The 20,775-nt window shown below is 47.4% G+C and overlaps 1 protein-coding gene across 1 annotated transcript in view; it reads right to left on the reverse strand.

The window, feature by feature from the left end:
* Nucleotides 1-20,775, reverse strand: part of LOC143182840 (uncharacterized) — a 51,938-nt gene that overhangs the window by 17,310 nt on the left and 13,853 nt on the right. The gene's annotated exons all lie outside the window — the stretch shown is intronic.

Here is a 20,775-nt window from a genome sequence, read left to right on the forward strand (position 1 = left end):
CAAATTCAAGCACCGAGGACTCTAACAACTCTGTTAATAAAAATTCTCCAAACTCACTCGACGACTTTTCGATTCGCTCTGCGCTGTTTCAAAAATACAAATTTGGAATACTCGAACTACCATCGATTTGTCACGAATAGCAACGCCAACAAATGTCAGGCTTCACCTGGGAAGCGTGTAAAACCCATGATAGAATTTTTTGCAAAAGATAAATTGAACGTGGCAGCGAGTGGATGGCTCTGGATGTGTGGGTGGATGTGTGCTCGACGACGCAACGTATCTCGCGGATCACGTTTATCGCGATCACATTAGCAGACGCTTGTCGAGAGTGCTCGCTCCCTTCCAGTGCGACTTGCTAGACACCCAAGGACAAGAATCGTTTGTTTAACGACTAGGTTTTTACCCATACCGTTAGAGGTTGCAGACGGTCAAGCGACTCTCGAGGTCGCTTGGAATTAGACGATGGTCTCCTAACAGCCAAGGCTGAGCAAAGATCCTTTCGGCTGGAAGTGATCGTGGATTTCCAACGCGGAACGATGAGACCGCCATTCAAGGATACGATTAGCACGTCGTTACGCGAGCCATTCGACCGATCGTTTCAGCGAGGCATAGACGAACGTTCGGTGGTAGTTGAACAGACTCAACAGAGAAAGACTGGTCATTATCGTGGACAAATAGTGGGCGAATCAAAGTCCTCGGTTTTTGTTAGCTACTGCTAAAGATTAGTAGCAGAATATGGTCTGTGATCTCCAGGGATACCGTTAGAGGTTCCAGACAGCCAAATCCCCTTTGAAGGGACCTTGGCTACGTTGTCAGTAGGCAACAGAGAAACCCGAGACTTTGATCGTGCTTTCTAATCGGAATCACGACCTCGTCACACGCAATTATATAATTGACCTGTTGTCCGACGGAATTCGGAGTGAGGCAATAAGAGCCAATTCTATCGAATGAGCAAACTGGGCTCGTTAACATAATTAGGGACGTGGAAAGTAAAACACTGAGATCCAGTGGTGTACGACAGTGACGGGAAAATTCGCGTTGGACTTTCCGCTGCGTCAGGGAGAGGAAAGGTCACGAGACGCGAGCTTCCATTAGCGCAGCTTCGCGGTAATAGACTGGCACAGAAAGCAGAATCAAGGCCGTCTCGGGAGGAAATAATCTTGATTGACTAGAATGAGCCGGCGGCCTTAACTTTTGCTTTCTAATGGCAGGGTCGCAGACGGTCGCTCGCAGCTAGGCTCGTTAGAACGATCAAGGATCCTTATTATTCCGGCTTAGTTGCGCAACGTGGCCGTAACGCTCGCTCGCACACCGGTTCTCAACGCTTATTATGTAACCGTCTAACTGCCTAGGCGGCTGCAAACGATGCCGAACTTTGAATACCAATTGGCGACGAGGGTTATTTCGCATCTACAATGATTGGTACTTGCGACTGTCCTCAAACGTCGATTTTCGGATCGTTACTTTCACAGAATACGTATCATCCCTTGGGAAAAGTTGGGCAGAATTTTTATATTTAGTTCTCTGTTCTTAAGCTTTGTACGCTCTTAATTGAGAACTTCGCAAACTCTTGTGCTAGTAATTTGATCTCAGCTCGAACAGATTCTAATTGCGTTTTCCTTTTTCTGAAAGAAATATTCGAGACATTCTCCACTATAAAAATCCCTGTACATTCTGTCAGCGACCCTTTCATTTTTCTCACCCTCGGTATCGGCTTCCGGTCACGTTCGTTCTGTCCCCGTGACACGTGAAATATGGAGGGCCCATTCTTTCACCAATTCATGGGCGTTCCGACATTTCTTTCCGTCAAACGAGAAAGAACCGAGTCTGAATTCCGCTCAACATCGCTTAATTAATCCAGCTTCATTTTTTTTCACATCTCGTATTAACGTGTCCCCATCGATTTAAATTTCGCTCCGCACGAGCTTCCAAGGACAAAGAAATGTTCAGAAATCAGGTTCGGCTCCAATCGAAGAGAGGAGACGATTCCCACAGACAAAAGAAATGTTGAAAACCTATTCAAATATTAATCACCATATGTACAGGGTGTTTCTTCACGATTATCGCATTTGTAGATTTTACTAAACTGCTTGGAGACTCTTTGCATATGTAACCCCCAAAATGTTACTGAATCTTGATAATGCTACTTTAAAAACATTCTGCATTTACCAGCATCGAGGACCGAGATCTTGAGAACTTCCGGTCAGATTTCAATTTTCAGTACACCAGGATTCCTCGTATTCCCCTCACGTTCTTCGATCAATTGGCGCATTTCCTCTAAACCGACTCGTGCTCCGACGAATTCGCTAAGAGGCTAAGCTCGCGAAGAGACTAGATAAGGCGAAGGAACAAAAGGCCGGCAGCCGTAGCTGGCTTTGAATTTTAAAACGCAGAGAAACGTCCGGCCGACCGACCGGTTTGCAGTCAGAAATAAAGAGGTAAACAAACGGACGGAAATAGCGGGCCGGCTTGTTCCCATTACCATTACTGTGAGAACGTAATTATTCATTTCGACGTTTCAAAGGCCGATTTATCCGTGGCATGAAAATAAAATTCCTGGGCCGCGCTGTAGAAATCGAATTTTCTCGCCGTCCACCAATTTCCACTTTCGACTAATTGCTCTCGATGCCAAGTACGAGTCCGTTATAAATATCACCTCTCAATCGGGCCAGATGTTGCACTTTCCGACACGAACTTCCGCCTTCAAATTTGCGTAGCCTTGTACATTTATAATCGAATTCAAAGGAAGCACTTCGAGCATTGTTCTATTGCTACTGAAGTGACTGCAGTGAAAAAAAAAATAGAAAATAGATTAGAACTTGTTATAGATCACTTTCATCATTTCTGTCACCTACATTTTTACTTATACTTGTGATCATATTTCATGAAACTCTCTATACATGCTCGTCCAAGTGTTTTGTCGCTTCACGGAAAAAAATTCTGAAAACCAGTGAAGATTATTCGATCAACGCATCGATAACCGGTTCCGGAGAATCTGAAAAATATCTTCCAGGCTGTTAAAAACAATTACTTGTTTCCGCAAAAAATACTCTCGCGAGAGGCTTGAAAAAACACTGCAACTCAAGTTTATCCTATTCCGTGTCGAAGCATGCGGACAAAGAAGTTAGAGGAATGGCACTTGGACTTTGAGAGTACAGACAACCCTGAAAAGGGAATCCAGCTGTGCAGACAATGAATTCTTCCCGAAGGACGCTTGTTTTAATGTCAGCAACACTTGGGCCCACGAAGCAGGAAGTGAAACAAGTCCGTCGCCTGTTAGACGCGAGTACTCGTACTTTCGGTTGATCTTGGCCGCGTTTTCCAAGCGTGTTCAAGGTCTCTGGGCTATTCTATTCCGGTTCTAACGCTCGTCTAAGTTAGAAACGCGACGATCGAGGTCACCATTCGAACTTGACCACGTTTTCAGGCCTCGTTCGCCACGGACGAAGGATGTCTAATAGTTTCTGTGGCCGACGACTAAACACTTCGAGGCCGTTTTCTAATGGCAGAATTCGGTGTGGTCATTACCAAGGTCTGAGTCGAGACAATGACCTCGCTGCGAAACAACCAAGGTTCTCGATGGCGCAGCTGGAACGGGATCTGTTCTTCTGGTACCCTCCCAGCCGCCATTATCACCTAACCTGAATTCCAGAGAGACTTGGAACGATCCCTCGACACGTTTGCGAGTGATCTCTGCTGTGAAAGTTGTAGGATTCTTTTATCTTGTGTTTTATCTGTGAATTATTGCATTCAAACTTTCGGGTAGATCAATCATTGAATTGGTGGAAGATATATTTTCAATCTAACCGTACCTATTCGCTATTCAACTCTTTTTCAAGTTCATTCACATTCTTTTAATACTACCGGAATTTTAAAAAGCTACAGTGACTTTTACGCGAGGCATTTAAGCATAATTTGAAATCCGCATGCATAATTTAGCTGTATTACTTCATGGTTCCTTCTTCAGGGTCAGGTTTAGTAGAAACGAACCTCTTTTTTTTTGAATTTCATTTTTTAAACATCTGTCAATCTTAATTACCTATATTCTGTGTTTCTGCATAACCATGTAGCTCACAAACATGTAAATAATTTAATTTGTAAAGATCGATTTGTCGGAATACTAGGGAACACCTTTTACTAAATATTTATCTATATTTAAATTCTTCTTTGAATCACTTGGAACTCTGAGCATTGGTCTCTAATTTTACTAGCGGGTTTTAGCGCGATAAAAAAGGAGCACATTACAACAGTTTCCGAGACCATTAGAATCTAAAGTTCCCTGATGGGGCGTTTGTGGCTTCCATGGCTCGAGGTAATACTACGTCAGGTTTCCAGGAGTAAACCTTGTTAAGTAGAATCAGATGTGTTAAAAATGATCCACAGTTTTAGAATATCGGCATCAGCGACTAAATAGTTCTCAGTACCAATTTTCATATCTTCAAATTTTCAAATATTCAAATATTCAAATTTTCAAATTTTCAAATTTTCAAATTTTCAAATATTCAAATTTTCAAATATTCAAATTTTTAAATCTTCAAATTTTCAACCTTCAAATATTTCACAAAAGTAAGGCACACAAAGCCGGTTTGATCGCGAAACTAACTTTTCTGAACTATTACTATGTCTCTAAGAAGGGGTATTGGCGTTTTCGACTCGACGAGTTCAACAACCTCGCAAAATCTCACTTAAAAGTGAGCGTTACACTTGTGGGTTATAGGCCTCTCCTCATAAGCAGAGTTCTCACAGCACACCACAACTAAACCTGTTCACATTCCTGTCATCTAAACATTTGTCTCAGAAACTAAACACTTTTAATCTAATATCCCGCTACTAAAATTCCAGCACCACCATCAGTGCCTCAGTACCACCAGCACCCTGTCCCTTTACCACCCAACACTACAGTAAACCCACCGCAACTGCACCGTCACAGGAATCCCATAGTATCCCTCTCAAAGGGCTCAATTTACCCCCAAAGCTCCTCGCAGTATCTCTCTCTGGCGCAAATCTTGTTCACTGCCAACATCCTGGTGGCAATTCGCAGCGCATGAATAATAACGAAAAGGGAAGAACGATTCGCTACAAGGAGACTGACCTATTCATCGCGTAAATGCTCAAAAACTTGTCCCATCATCGTTCTCGTTGGCTGACCATGTATTATTCTGTAGGAACTAGAGGCGCGCGAGTCCTCCGCGGGGCTAACGCTAAGCAACTTCGTCGATAAAACACACCGAGGCGAGTATGAATAATTAAGTCGTGACCTCATAGCAGAATTGTCAGAATGATCCATGGACCCGAGCCTCGCGTGTCTTTTTTTAGCGGACGCGCATCAAATCGTGATCTGGCTTTCACGGGGCCTCGTTAGCGTATAGGAACCGGCCGCGTTGCGAATAGAGGGAACTTAGTTCGGCCGTTTTAGTGGGCCGCAATAAACCAGTCGGCCGTTACACGACCAGTGTACTCGGCCGTATACCGTTAGTGCAGGAATAGTGGTAGCGCACGGGCAACGGCCAGGTAGCGCCAGAGTATTATGCCCACGTCTCTCGTATAATACCCAAAAGCAATCTGCGTCGGAGAGAGGTCACCGAGACAAAGAGCAAAGATGGCCCGTCGCGATACTCGACCGCCAGCTTTGCGCCATTATGCCCTCCTCCTCGCCCGCCGATTCTCCGATTCCTGCTCAGGGAGAACTGTTGTTGTTAACTCTCTCTCACCCTCCGACGTCCATCCCCTTGACATCTTCCTTATTGTCTCCCCTGTAATCGCGGTCCTCCTTTCCTCTGGATAGAAAATCTTTAGAACGTACTTCCTATCGCTGGACCATCTCCCACTGCAGGTCGAACTTTGTTGTTCTCGAGCTACCGAGGGTCCAGGCTATTTTTTCCGTGACTTTATCACGACCCTGTCGTAATTATTGCCAAGTGCGAGCAAGTTTTTCCACTCGATTTGAGAGACAGGAGCGGAAAATTGGAGCGGGGCGATGGCCTGCAGGAATGTATGCAGGAACTAATGGAAAATGGAGGAGCAGGCGGCAAGTAGAAACAGGAGCGCTAATCTGAGGATTGCAGCGTCAGAAAGGACGGTCGCCGCATCGAAATGAGTTTTTAAATTAAATTTTCAAACAGCGCTCGCGTAGCCCCTCGCCTACCAGTGGCTTTAATTAAATGACGCAGCGCTGACTTCCTTCAGCTCCCCTCGCTCGCGTTTTCCGCGGACGCCACGGATGACTTTCCGAGAAACCATATAAAACGCGTGGGAGAACAATGAACGGTCGAGTGACGAGGAACGAGTAGTCGATGATAATTCCAATTATCGAAACTAAGCGTGGAACAGGCTGTTGGCTCGCGAGCAATACGCTCGATAACGCGCGGCAAACACCGAGGCGGAGTGAATGGCGTCGTTGTAAACGCTTGCCTTCGGAGGCATGCAACCAGACGCCTCTGTAACGTAAACACGACTCTAACTGCAAAAAGTCAGGTCGTCCACGACGTTCGACGACGTCCACTTCTTTGCTTCGGCTGGAGAAATTTTTCGAATCGACACGACACGAGTGTTTGCACGCTGGAACGACCGACTAGAGGTTTGTTTTCGACAGAAAGATCGAACTGTCGCGTCGACTCTCTTAAACAGCCTCCACCGACTCTGCGCTGAGTTGAGTGTAATTCGGCAAAATGCTGGAGGGCACTCGACGCTTTTCACGCGTCGCTCCAAGAGTGCCCCGCTCTTTCACGCGCGTTCAACAGGAGATTGATATTCATCGAGGGTCCTTGAAAACGTATTAAGCCAGTCGCCACGCCGATTCGGGTCCAACTGGAAAGGAAATTGAAAAACGCCCGGAAACAAATGAGGCGCCGCATGGCTCCTGTCGAAATATCAATCGGCTAGCTTTGGCGGTTCGAGTTTCAGATTCAATTAAACGAATCTGTCATTCTGTCGAGTTATCGATGCCAGGGGCAACCGGTTAGTGCTCAAACCTATGATTTCGAGACTAATTGCTGGATAAACGACTAGGTATTTCATCTTTTATAGCCTCTGAGTGATACATTGAATCTTCAAGCTTGTGGGAAATGAATCACTTTGAGTAAACATTCTTGGAGACACGTGGTGTTGAACACACATGCTCTTAGGTACACATGTACTTGAGTACATATTTTTTTCGCGCTTTCTGAAGTGCGCATCACTGTGCATCATATTTAACTATGGATGACGACAATCTGGGATTGGTCTACACTTGATCTCTTGTGTATTATTTATGATTCTTAGTCACTGTCTCACATATGTTTGATCCAATTTTTAGCTATTATTTCTCACTAGAAGACCTCATGCTTTAACTTGCCTCAGCTTGCTCACTCTTAGCTTCTTCTGGCATCAGAGATAGTGTACCAAGCAGGCACGGGGATTGTCGCGAGCACCCCGCGAGAGTATCCATCTTCGTCAGAATTTTGCTGAGAACGCGTCGTCTGGTTTATGGAAAGGGAGAACAAGCAGGAGGAAGCGCGCATCGTCGAGCTATAATGAGTGTTGCTCACTGAATCCACTACTAGACTTATTTCGGGCCTGCTTTTATTATAAAGGTCAAGCGAATTCGCTCACGGCGAATCGGCGAATCTCTCGGCCGCTGTTTCCTCGAACCGCCGCCTCCCATAAATGTTGCATGAGTGTCCAAAGCAGCAACCAGGCATTAATAATTTAAGTCTCACGACGAAAGGAACGCGGACGCGCGCTCCGTTCGAAGCGCTCGTGAATGAAACTGCCTCTTTGATTCGTTGGTCCATCACCAGCCACCTGATTTTCTTTCGTCTCTCCAACCCTTCGACTCTCGACAGATCTCGAACGTTAAGGTCCATGCGTCGACGTCGTAGCTGTCTGTTCGTTGTCTACGAGAGACAAGATCCGACACAGACTAAAGCTCAGGCTTTGGGGCAAGAAGGGTTTGGTGTAATGGATCTCCAGGAAGTTGGACTCTAGAGTTCGAGTCCGTGTCAAGTCTAAAGTATATTGGGTTTCTCTGTGTTCTATAGATACCGAGGAAACAGTGGTTATATTGGTAACGTGCAAGCCACACTCTGGAGAACTAGTTCCTAGGAAGCACCATTTTTCTCAGAGTTCTGGAGACCTAGTTTGGTGACTCGAAGGTGTATTACTAATTAATGTACCTCGTATATAATCCCATGACTAGTTTTGAAGAACTATATTTGGAGTCGGAGTACTCCGAGCTAAGGAAACTTGCAAACTTGGGTTAAGCAGAAATCGCCGAGGACTAATATCGTTGGTAACCTGACTTCTCGATCAGATGCGTCGCAGTGCCAAAGGTTCGCGGCACTGTTTGCACGAGGCCGGTCATTGAAATAATATTGACATAGAACTGGCGAACGGACAGAGACTTCCTTGTGGCTCGTAGTCGAGATAACTGCTAATCTCTATCATAGTCTGGAACGCCTCGCGAGCGCACAGCAAACAAACGACCTTATCGCTTCGCCGTGGCCCGTACGTCACGCGATAAGTCAGATCCGCGCCATTTCGTACTGAAAACCTAAATCCGCGAACGGATAGTTCGCGAGCCATTGCTTCTGCAGCTGTGGCCGAAAAGGGCGCAGCGCGGATCGATAGCATCGCTTTCCATTCTCTACGAGGAAAAGAATTATTACTGTCTCCCTTCCCATGTCCCTCCGCTATGCAATTGGAATCGCTAAATCCTTCGACCTGGACAGGCCAGATTAGTTGGAGCACAATCGATTCGATGGATTCTACAATTGACAGTTAGTTGAGAACTCGAGCGAGAAAATCGCGGAGGAAGTATTAGGTTGTCCAAGAGGCTCAGAGATTATTCGACAAAGTGACAATTACAGTACTGATCCAAATGAGCCACAGTTAAACATATTTGATGTTGAATTTCTAGGAACATTTTGGGTAACCTACATTACATAGTCTAATTGTGAGTTAAGAGATCTCTAAAGTTACCGTAACTCAGATTACAGAGGTTTCAGCTTAAATGTTTGTTCAATTAAGCAATTGACCAATTAACAGTCTGGGTGATACTAAATCATCTGTGACGTGAGCACTGTTAAAATATGTAATCATTGCTTACTCGGCTCACAACTGTATCTGTGTGTTAACCGAGATTTAACGAAGCTAGCTGCAATGTTTGTCAAACTTTAGAATTATTATTCTAAAAAATGTACCTCACACTCCAAATTCTAATTTGAATTTGTATAAAGCCTCAATTAAATTAGAGTCTTAGTTAAATTTTCTCCTGGTTTCTCTTTTAAAGTCCCACTGTTTGGCAAGTCCATCAGGAGCGCGTGAAATGGGAATCGCGAGGGAGCATGGAGCGAAACGACGCCGCAATAAAACACGGGAGGGCTATAATCACGATTGCACGAAGATACCTAGCGACTCCTTGGAGCGGCAACGCTTGCTCGCACGAACACACCGCCGAAAACTTTTTCCACCGCCCTTCCCCTCAGCCCCCGGTCGAGTTGCTGGCCGATGCCCCCTCCCCCCGACCGAGGCAGATTTCTTCCCTCTCTCGTTTCCATTCTATGCGCTTCCTCCTTTCTCTTCCTCCCCTGCGGAGAGAACTTTTTGTCTTGGCCCGGCTTTCGTGCCACCGCTGCACGACCGCGCTGCATTTCCGTCATGCACGCTTCGTGAATCCCGTCGAAAACAGCGTGATTTCCTTGGGCCTTTTTTTCTCCTCGCCCCGCGTCTCCATTTCTTCGCTTCTCGCCGAGAAGGCATTGACTCCTGCCAGGAGTATCACGAAACCGAACCGCGCCGTGATCTAGAAGTCGTTGCATCTGCCCTCTGGCTGCTTTTGTTGCACCTCGTCTGCTCGCTTCGTTCCTCTTTCTTCGGTGAACCCAGAAATCAGCTGGGTGAGAAAACTAGTCTCGATAGGTTTAAGCAAATAGCTTCATTCGCGAGTTAGAGAAACATCTCAAGGATGATTGAGGCAAGGAGTAACGAAACAGACTGTGGACACAACAGCTACGGAATCATAATTTCCACGAGATCGCGCGAAGAGATAGTCGAATCGCATGCGATGCTTATCGCGAGTCCCCTGTCAAAGGCAAAAAGAACGGAGGGAAAAGGAGGATTCCTCATTCCACGACATCGGGGTTGGCATCGCTGGCGAGCGGCAGCAACGGCAGCAACATCACCCGGCATTACCGCAAGCCCCATCCTCTCCCGAATCTCCTCTTTCCTCCGCTCCCGCCTCCTCCTCCTCCTCCTCCTCCTCCTCCTTCTCCTCCCCCGTTCATCTATCCCTCTTCTTCCCTCCCCGGCGACCGAGCCGACTCGTTCTATCGTGACTCTCATCCCTTTGCAGCAAGGCGAACGAAGAAGTTGTCTCTCGGTTCCCAAGTCGAGTTATGCCTACAAGAGAGGGAACAACTACCGCGAAATAACCGACTATCCGAAAGGGCCGACGGTAAATAACTATAATTTCTTTTGGACCTGGCTACGGGGGCTCGGGGGTTGAGTAGACTGGCGAACGTGCACGTATGGACGACACGAAACGAGGAGAGGGGTACACCATCGAATAGCCGAACCGCGTAGTCGAACCTGGCAAGAAGAGGAAGAAGAAGGGAAGGAAGAACGGTCTAAAGAAGACCGAGAGGAAAAAGCGACGCGAGGAACAGAGGATCAGGGGGGTGGGAGTGGGTACGCGATGGGGAAGGGGGCAGGAGAGAAAGAGACAAGGCAGGGAGGAAGAAGGAGGAGGAAGAGGCGAGCAGAGGAGCAGAAGAGCGGTTAGGTCCCGCGAGGCTGACCAGAAGAACCAGAGGACCTGGGGAGGGGATGAAAGCAGGCCCAACCGAGTGCAACGACCCCTTCTGCTAGGTCAGCCACCCCGCGGACGAAGCAACGCGAGCGGACCGGACGAGAAGCGACGGACGGGTGGTCGGCCGGACATACGGATGGACAGATGTACAGACGGATGGACAGACCGATGGACGAACTTGGAGAATCGTGTAATCGCGCGTCGAGAGCAACCGCGAACGCGTTCCTTCGCGAGGCGACTCCAGACGGAGCTTGCTTGGATCAATTCGACCTACGCGATGAAGCATTGAAACTATTCCCTGGAATGGAACTATCTTTATAATTCCCTAAGCTTCCAGAACACTTCGATGTTTCAGCGTTCGCATAGCATGGAGGTTATATATGTTTTCTGTTCGCTATGCTGTTAGAAGTGATCGGAAACAAATTTGTTTCGATGTTTCTCCCCGGTTTCGCGAAAAAGCGAAGCAAAGCAAAGGCACGGAGAGCGGCGAACCTCGAAGAAAGCTGGTGTATCGAGTTACAGGGCTTTCCCGGGTCCATGTTTCAAGATCGAAATGGAATTTCGTGTGCACGCGTGTGGGACAAAGAAGCCGATGAGAGAGTGCCCTTCTTTCTGATGCACTTATTGGTTTCCGCTCGACAGAAGTCGAAGGCACAAAGCTCGGCTATGATATTGGAAACGAAGGAGAAACCTACTGAGAATAGGAAACACAATACACAGAGAGACTGGTGGGCTGCGAGCGATAGTATCGCGAAACCTGGCCACGAACATGATCTAAAAGATCGATCGACTCGCATTTGCCTACGAGTCTCGTTTTGCACAGTGGAATCGGAAAGCGTTGTCTGACCAGTTCGATACGTGAGGTACAAGCTACTTGCGACTCTGCAGTCGCTCTCCAGTCTGGAGGGGAACTTGGAAAATTCGATGTTGATGGTGCTATTCGATCTGTGGTCGATCGCCCAATGCATTCATCGTAAATCGAAGGTAACTTGTAGATACGGTCTTGGTACACAGAGAAATTGTATCAGTTTTATTGAACCAAGATGTTCTGCAAAATGTGAATATATCGGGAGAGACTAATGTGTTCTTTCTGTCACAATCACTTTGATATTTCTATAATTTTTTTTAACTAGAATAGAGGATTATTAGAAATTTGATAATTAGACGTACGCTACTTTCATTAAACTAATTCCATTTCCATCCAACGTTCTCATCCTCCTTATCAGTAATTTATCTATCGCAATTTAATCCGAACCTTATCTCGGTCTGAAATTAAAAAAGACGTACTCTAGAGATACTCAAGCGTTAGATACTCTATCTCTAAAAACCGAAAAGACAAAATATTCAGTGACCTCACGGAACAGCGTCGAAATCATAACTTCCAGCTAGCGTATTCTAATTACGCTGTAAGAACAATGGGCGAACCGTGAGGAATTTTGTCTGGCCTGGCCATAACTTTCCTCGTGAATCACGGCGACGATTCAAAGCAGGGGCGCGTGCCTTGAAAGATGCAAGGCCACCTGGCGCTTTCCTCGCAAGTGTGTCATATAATTTAAAAAAAAAGAATGGTCGAGAAAGGTCGAGCAAACGCTGTAGAAATCGCTAGAGTTGTTCGAACCGCGTGCATATTCTCCCGTGATGCATCGATGCACTCGAAAGACAGACGAGATGGGACGGAAAAACGTGTTGATTCTTTCGCGATGTACCCGCCCTTTCGACGTAACTCTCTCGCCGACCGATGCACGCCACGTTAAATCCTTTTAATATCAACGTGCTCGCGCGCCGCACCCATGTAAACAGGTGTACGGAACGGCGGCAGCCCGCGCGAGTAGCATCCTTCCGAAAGAGAGCAGCGCAACGTGCACGGCCAATGTGCACGGCAATTTGCACGGGTCTACCTTATGTATCGCGGCATGTTGCGCGGACCGAGCAATCGACGAGTGCATCCTCCGCCTGCATCGATCCAAACTCTCTCCATGCAACGTCGATATTGCTCCTAAAGTTTCTTCGACGATCAAGTCACATTCTAGTCTCCAATATTACTCCCAAGGATTTTACTTCTTTTTGTGAGTACAAAAATCGTGGATACTTTAAATTGGATTCCATAACTCTAAGTTTAAACCACAGTGCTAATTGTGCAAAGTGCTAAGTGGATGTTGGCCAGACGAATTTCACGCCGTGAAGGTCAATGAAATCAACAATTCAGTTGAAACAGAGTAAAGATAGTACTCCGCAAAAAGGGAAAATATATATTATGTAACAACGTCCCGTGCAGCCACACAAATAACTCGTCTGCGTCGGACATAAGCTGCATGTGGCACGTCATAAGGTTCCTGCAACCTGCTGTCACGCTTTGTCGAATGCGTTGAGCATGTTCATACCAATCGGCTCATTATAGCGCGAAAATCGATTAGCCATAATCGACAAGATCCATCCACTTTTTCATCCCGAACTGTTCCTTTCCTCGTTTTCTCGCCGATTCGGACTGCTCTCTCATTCTCGCAATCTTGACCCCGCAAAAAAAGTGTATCCCTTAAGAAGATCACGAGGGGACCTCCAACAACGTCCCAGCTGAAACGGGAAGACTTTTTCGCTTGTCCTTCATCCATTCCCTTATGATACGTGCTAATGCCTACCCTCTTTACAATTGTCCTCGTCGTCTCATCGTCGACCTACCAAGTCTCAAGGTTCTTTTCAATTATCATAATTCCCTTTCGTCTGACTACATACTCTCACAATGTACTTAGCATTTAAACGCGAGACTAGATCTTTTATTAAGCAACATCTTAACTAACTTCTCTTAATTCTCTCATCTTGTCTTGTTCTATTTTCCCTTCTCTTCGTAAAGTAACTCTCAACTTAAACTTAGCTTCAGCCTTTTGGCTGCTCCCTCTGGAATTTATGTGGAAGTCACTGAGAAGATATGCAGTAACGAGCATTCAAATGAATTGCTTAGGAAATTACTTGTATTGTGTAACAATTTCTTTCAGATCTAAGCAAGTAAATTTTGGTAAAAGAAATATCTGCATAAAAAACAGGTCTATTTAAAAATAGAAATTTCTACTAAATATCATATGCTAGTCACAGCCTATCTATAAAATTTCGACCTAAAATTCTTCAACACCTTCTACGCTACTTTTTAGTTAATGCGATAAAGACATAATAGTAATTTCGGAAAGCGTCGGTGTACAGACATAAACTAACGTAGCAGCAAGACACGAAGACGTGCTGGCACCGTGTCGGTCGCGATCAACGTGCCATGCAGTTGCAACGAGGAGCAGCTTCGAGGAGAGAAAGAGAAGACCGATGGCAAGGCGCCAGATAAGAGAACTCGCCGGATGAAAAAGTTATAAATAAGCGTCGCGTTCAACGACGTATTCGTTGCTAATGCAAATACAGAAACTGACGCGGATCTCCTGACACCAATCGTGGGATCAATTAATGACCCCTTCCGCCATCGGGGACCATCGAATTCCCGACTCACGTTTGAGAATCAAATCGAGCATTCCCTGATTGGTTCCTGTCGAGGTACAGATCGATGTTTCCCCAACGGTTCAACGCCGTTTTAAGGGGTATTCCCATTTGGAGTGTTGCCATTCTGGGTGTGAAGAAAATGGCAATGTTTTCCTAAAATAGATCTATATGGAAATTTTCAAACCTCTTATTCTACAATAGTTGACAAAATTCCAACAAATTCCCTCTATCATGTGATCTTCAAAAGAGACTTTCCCTTATTTGAATGATCAAATCTGCCTTAGAAAGGAGATGAAGAGGCTTGAAAAATCGCAGATTCAACTAGCGTCGACGCGTCGAGGTTGCAGTTTTATTTTTGGGGGAGTTTATGCCGTGCTCGAGGATTTTAATAATAGTCACCGCTACTACCAGCGGTCTCGAGCGAAATAGTGCAGCCCACTTGTATACCAACCGCGTTTCTCGCTCGAAATAGTGAGCGAGCGAGTATAGAGTCGCGAAACGCGGCCGATGTCGCGTTATCGCCGATCAAACACGAGCCTGCAAACCTCCACGCTGATAACAGTCCACTCGACGTGGAAAGTTTTCGTCTAGCTAGGCGCGTAGAAGCGATTTTTGCATCGAAGTTCTCTGGAGACGATTCAAGACGGCAAAGACTGGAAAACGAAAAGTTTCACGGAGCCCCGTGGAGAGGTTTAAAAGACCGACGAAACAATAATAAAAGCGGGCACGGAGATTCGCAAACGGAAATAGCTTTCCCGTATTCGATCCGAAAACAGTTCCTCCGAATTCTATTTCCGTCTCGGCTCAGCCGCGTTTATCTATCGATCGTGATCGCTCTCCTTGCTTCGCATCGGCCCGATCTGGTAGCCAAATATTTCTCGAGACGACGTCCAAACATCGGAGAACGACGCGTCTATGGGCCACGGTGCAGAGGTTAAGAGGGAAAAAGGAGCGGAGCGGAGCGGCGAGAGAGCGGAGAACCGTCGAGCGATTCTTAGGTCGCGGCGAGGCGCGCGGCGGAACGCCAGCCGGAATGAGGAGAAATTGGGACACTTAGGCTGGAGCGGCCGATTAAGGTCTAAAGCAATTGCAGCACGGCTGCAACGCGACGCAATTCGAGTCGATGTCGGATAGACAGATGATTTATAGGCCTCGGACAATATTCCTCAAGGATGTGCAGTGGTTGTCAGAAGACACTTTGCGATTAAATATGAGCTGTCGTAATTCAACATTAGGATACGCTACGTCTGCTTGCTTTAACAAAACATAGATATTAGTTGACTTATCTCACGTCTGTCTGCATAGATTTATCGACCCTGTGCGGCGTTCTGCAAGCCACAGAATAATAAAAATTTCAAACAGCCGTACGATGATAATAACGTGTACCACAATAATGATAACAGGAATAATATAAGAGCGACTGATATAGAGATCCAAGGACACTAGGTGATTACTAAGAGAAACTCTAGATTCCATGACAAGCGCTGAAACAATATCATGCGCAGGTTACACCGTCTAATAATTAACACAGTGCCTCCAAATTTATGACTCCAAAATCAGTGTCTCCAAATTTAATTCTCCAAGCGATTCGAGGAATATTCATACATCCCTAGCTATCGTTTCACAGAGAAATCGTTGAAATAACAGAGGCAACAGGCACTAAGATAACATTTTTCTATCGGGCAAAGGCAGAAGCTCGGAGACGGAGTCGAACTCGCGAGCAAAGACGAAGTCGCCTAGCAGGGGCTAAGCAGTCTGGACGAGGGGGTGCAGCGGAGGGGGAAGGGGGCAAGAAACTGTCGGTGGGCGGTGTGGCAGCGGGCGACGGCGACTGCCAGAGCTCCCGAGGGGCAAGGAGAGACCGCCAATGACGGCAGCATAGGGGCAATGGAGGGCAACGCACCCAGTCAGCCTTGGCATGAATTGAGTCTAGCAATGCGAAAGTAAGGTTAGCAGGCGCATTAGCGCCGCGTCCAGCTAGTTCTCCCCGCTTGCAGCCGAGTGCATCTCTCCCTCCACGGCCGTTTCGCCGTGCCGCAGGATTTTATCTCTCGTGGGGACCTCGAATCGCCGACTCGGCCCCGGAGGACCGATCGGCCCACGGTTCTCCGCGTCGATGCCGAGGAAGCGGCTCAGAGAACGCCGAAAGTCGTTTCTTCGGGACGAGGAATGGTTATCCTGAGGAACTGAGCGAGTCAGCATTTGCAGACTTCTCGAAGAGGCTTCAAAGACCCTTGCATTGACAAGCAACACGTTTCTTGGCTTGACAAGTGCTTTTTTGCGGAGGCCAATCGATCTGACCTTAAAGTAGACAGCGGTCCCGTCAAGCTTCCGGTTCAATCTAGCGTAATAACTAGTCTGGATCGAGCAGCGATTAGCTGGCACCGTAATTTTCACGCAACAATTCCCAAGCGTTCGCAGATGTGTCGTCCGTTTCTATAAAACGCTCGCGTGACTTATTCGCGGAAACGTAGTTGGGTAGCGGAAATAATTACCCCTATTTGCCTGACAGCCACTCGGGCTGGTACAGGCGTACCTCGCTGAAGCAGCATCTTCCGTCAAACTTCACCGAAATTACAGCGCTAAAGGGCCGAAAATCGCGGCTGCCGTGGCAGAGCGAACTTCTCTAGCAACTTTCTTGACGGAGGAACCTGTCCTAATGATAGAGCAGCGAGGCATCCGTGTTGATTCGCCGCGCAGCATCGCGGGGCCACGATAAAGTCATCGCGTTTGTCTCTGGGAAACTTCTGAAAGGCCAAACTCGAGGTGTACGCGAGATTTCGCGGTGCACAGAAGGAGCCTTGAGTAATCAGCGAAGGCGTTGCAACGGAGCAAGAAACCAATCGCTCGCTCTTGCGACATCGTTGCCTCGCCTGGCGAGCTAGGACATAAATTATTCATGCTCGTAAAGTACTCGACCTTGCAATTCCACGCGAGATCTGGTCGGCAATAAGGCACCTATGCGTGTCGTCAATTTTGACCGAAAATGCCGTGTTGTCGATGCAGGTCATGGAAATTCGATTGGGATAGGAAACTCGATTGAAATCCGCCGAGTCGTAAAGGTCGAGGCTCGAGACGCTGGGATAGTCGAGCTGGTGCAGCCGGTGCAGGCGATCGCGGCGGAAAAAGAGCTAGAGGCATGCAACGAGCGGCGAGGGGCCGAGAGGGGAACGTGGAACGTCATCGCGTAGAGAGGTGGTGGAACGAAGCGAGCGAGAAGGGCGAGAGGAAAGGGAGCGGGATAGACGAAGATAAACAGAGACGAGCGAATCGCGACGCGAACGAGCGAGCTGGAACGATAGAGGAGAAACCGCGAATCAAACGAGGAACAGAGTGCACCGTACGCTGGTGGGGGCAACGACTGGCGGTGGTGGGGGCGACGCGCCGCTTTTGAAAAAACCGCAAAGCTTTAAGAAGGCGCGCGCCAACCCCCCACCCTCGAGTACTACGCGAGCAACTAGCGGCCGACATAGACAAGCCTCGCGCTTACTATTGCTGAAAATAGTACGGACTTCGCCGCCGACGTTCGCGTCGGAAAATCGTCGGAAAATCGATCCGTGAAAGTGCTCCAGCGATCGCGGAACGGTCCAATTTTGGCCGACCACATTTCGGCAACCGATTCGGAAGATTAGATTTTGGATCGTCGAATCGGTTTTGTTGCCGTCGGAAAAGCTAGAAATCGGTGCGTCGGAAAACTTCGATCTCGTCGAAAATTCGAACGTGGAAATTGTCGCCAGGATTTTCCCTCTTCCCTAAACAGAATTTGAGAATACTGTAAACACCAGTGGGATTATTTAGGATCGATACCTCGACAAGAAGGAATTTTGTCGCGATTTCCAGGACCAGCTTTCGATGTGGACGAAATCAAGAGACAGCGCAGAGGAAACACGACTTTCGATTAAGCTCGATCAAAAGTGGCGATTGAGAACGTGGCGTTCTGAGCGTCGTCATCGTGACTCCACCCCCTGCGGTCCTTCTTGCGATCGGATTTCGTAGAAATTCAATTACCATCTCCGGGATGGGGCACGCACCATTGACGCTCGGAAAACGGCAAGAAAGTCGTCCTCCTATGGCCAGTCACCGGAAGGAAATTGAATTCGCTGTATCTCCGTCGCCCCCTCATCGATCTTTGCATCGCTTTCGGAAAAGCCAGATAGCGATCCGCAGGGGCCACTGTGTTTCATTGACAAAGTGCGCGTCGCTGACCGTCCCGATAATCCGCTAAAATACTTATCGATCGGCGAATTAATTTTTCCAACGATTACCCGGCCCGCGATTTATTGGATCCAGAGTTTGGTTACTCGCGTAGAAATTGCTCGCGAATCGTTTGAAGCGAGATTTACGGGTTCGTTGCGCGCGCTCAGCAACCATTTAACAGACCTGTATGATTTATCGCGAGAGCCTCGCCGCATTATAATTCCGGGGGTTGAAAGAGGCAGGGGCGCGCGTTCGATTGACGGGTAATTTATCGCGCGACCGAGCATCCCAGCAGTGCGCTCTCCTCGCGGACACAGTGTCCAGAGAACGCTTCCTCCTCGCCACGGTGCGGTGTTCCACTTCGATCGGTGATATTTCGCTTCCTCCCTGCCCGACGCTCTCTCGCCCGCACTTGGAGAGGTCGTTTCCCTTCCGTCAATCCTTGTAAAGTCCATCTGGTTCATAGCAATCCTCGCGCACGGTCAATATTCTCCCGAGGCTGAAACGCGACCGACGACGCTGGATCGTATCTCCAACTGGCCAGTCGTGGACCAGCTTTGCAATGCCTGGGAACTGTCCCCGACACTATCGTAAAATTATTCAACGGCGTCGGTGCAGCGCGCGAGCCGCAATTGCATTTGGACAGGTGGCCAGCCTATGACATGCCCGTAAACCGCTTACGCCGTCGGCGATACGCTACCGGAGCACGTGGAAAATTGGATCGCGACTGTACGTATGCGTGCATTGTTAGCATAACTCGCACGTGTGCCGTGTTGGTACGCGTATGTCGCGCACGTAGTTTGAATCAGCCGACGGTGTCTCGCTCGCAGCGACGGCCATGGTCGGTCCACCCAAAGGCGAGGGAGTTATGTTCTCTGAGCCGCCTCTAATCAGCGAGTCTGTAGTTTCGGGAAATATTAACTTTATCATTACCTCTGTTCTCTGACAAAATGCAGATACGATCTCGTGATTATATTCATTAGGATTAATTAGCTTTTAGGTTTTTCATTTCTTGAAGCGCATTGGAAAAAGAGAAATTGTATTTACTCTGGGTAGTTGCAGGCACTAAAAAGTTAGAGAGTTCGCGATGAATTTTGCAGGCATAAGTACATAAAAATCGCTTAGAGTAAAGAGAGTCAAGGAGGACAACAAAATTAAATTTTCAGGAAGAGTCTTCTTACTCAAACACAGAAGCATCTTCAAATATTAAATTGAAGCATCTTCCCTGTTTAACAAGTTAAACGTCCTTAAATTTCTAAACTCTGCAGATTTCATCCTACTCCCTCGACCTCCTCCAAAATTCAATCCGCTCGAGCGACATTTCAGTTTCCCTTGGCCATGCGAGGAATCGTTTCACTTAGAATGCTCGTCGCGATAAACAAGTCGAAAGGCCCCGAGAGCGGTGTTCTTTATGCGGGATCCTCGAGCCGAAGGAAGAGGGTAGCGAACCGTGTCCTCGCATCATTTGCGAGATTAAAGTGCAGTCTCGAACACCTCCAAGCCGTGCACGTCCGACAGATCTAATCTTTTATCGCAGCACGTCCCGAAATCTCGGTAATCGCGCCATTCCCTCCCCTGGCGCCCCACTGTGCTCAGGAAACGGACCCAGCCACTCGCCCTGTCATCGAGGATTGCTCTACCAGCGCCTCGTGGATTTTGCAGCAAGATTTCAAATGGAAAACTAGAAAATAATCTAGGGTGCTCCAAATGTGGATACCCTCAGTGCATCCTATAACATCTGCACGTGGATTACTGTGGAATTAACGTGATCGTCATCTGAATTGTGAGAGTGACCTGCGTTTTAAGAGTGGTAGCGTGGTAGAAAAAGTGACAAGGGCTTGAAAGGGGTGAAATCAGTTTGTGGCTACTATGGGCTACGTAAATCTGCTATAACCACGCTTTATCGAGTAAAATATGGAACGAGGTAAGGCACGGCTGGAACATAAAGAGTTCAGGTTGAGAGATAGAACGCGAACGACCACGAACAAAAAGTATCGTCGATTTAGAGGAGTCCTCATCGGTCGAGTGGCGCGCAGATATGCTATCGCGGTCGCTCGCCTGCACTGAATGAACCTTCATGTACTCCAAACTATGGATTAGCGTTTTCAAGGTAGAACTAGGTCGAAGTGGGTGAAGAACGACACAGGTGAGGTCGTGATTAAACTATCAAACCGGTGCTTAATGGCCTCCATGCATCAACAGAAGCATTCTCCAGCATGCTAAGTTGGACACATTGTCCCAGAACCCGAATCTCCTCGATCTATCGCGAGTTCGTGGAGCTCGCGTTAATGCGAGCATGAATCTATTCTGGCAATCCG

Source organism: Calliopsis andreniformis, chromosome 9 (genome assembly GCF_051401765.1).
Source record: "Calliopsis andreniformis isolate RMS-2024a chromosome 9, iyCalAndr_principal, whole genome shotgun sequence".
NCBI lineage: Eukaryota > Metazoa > Arthropoda > Insecta > Hymenoptera > Andrenidae > Calliopsis > Calliopsis andreniformis.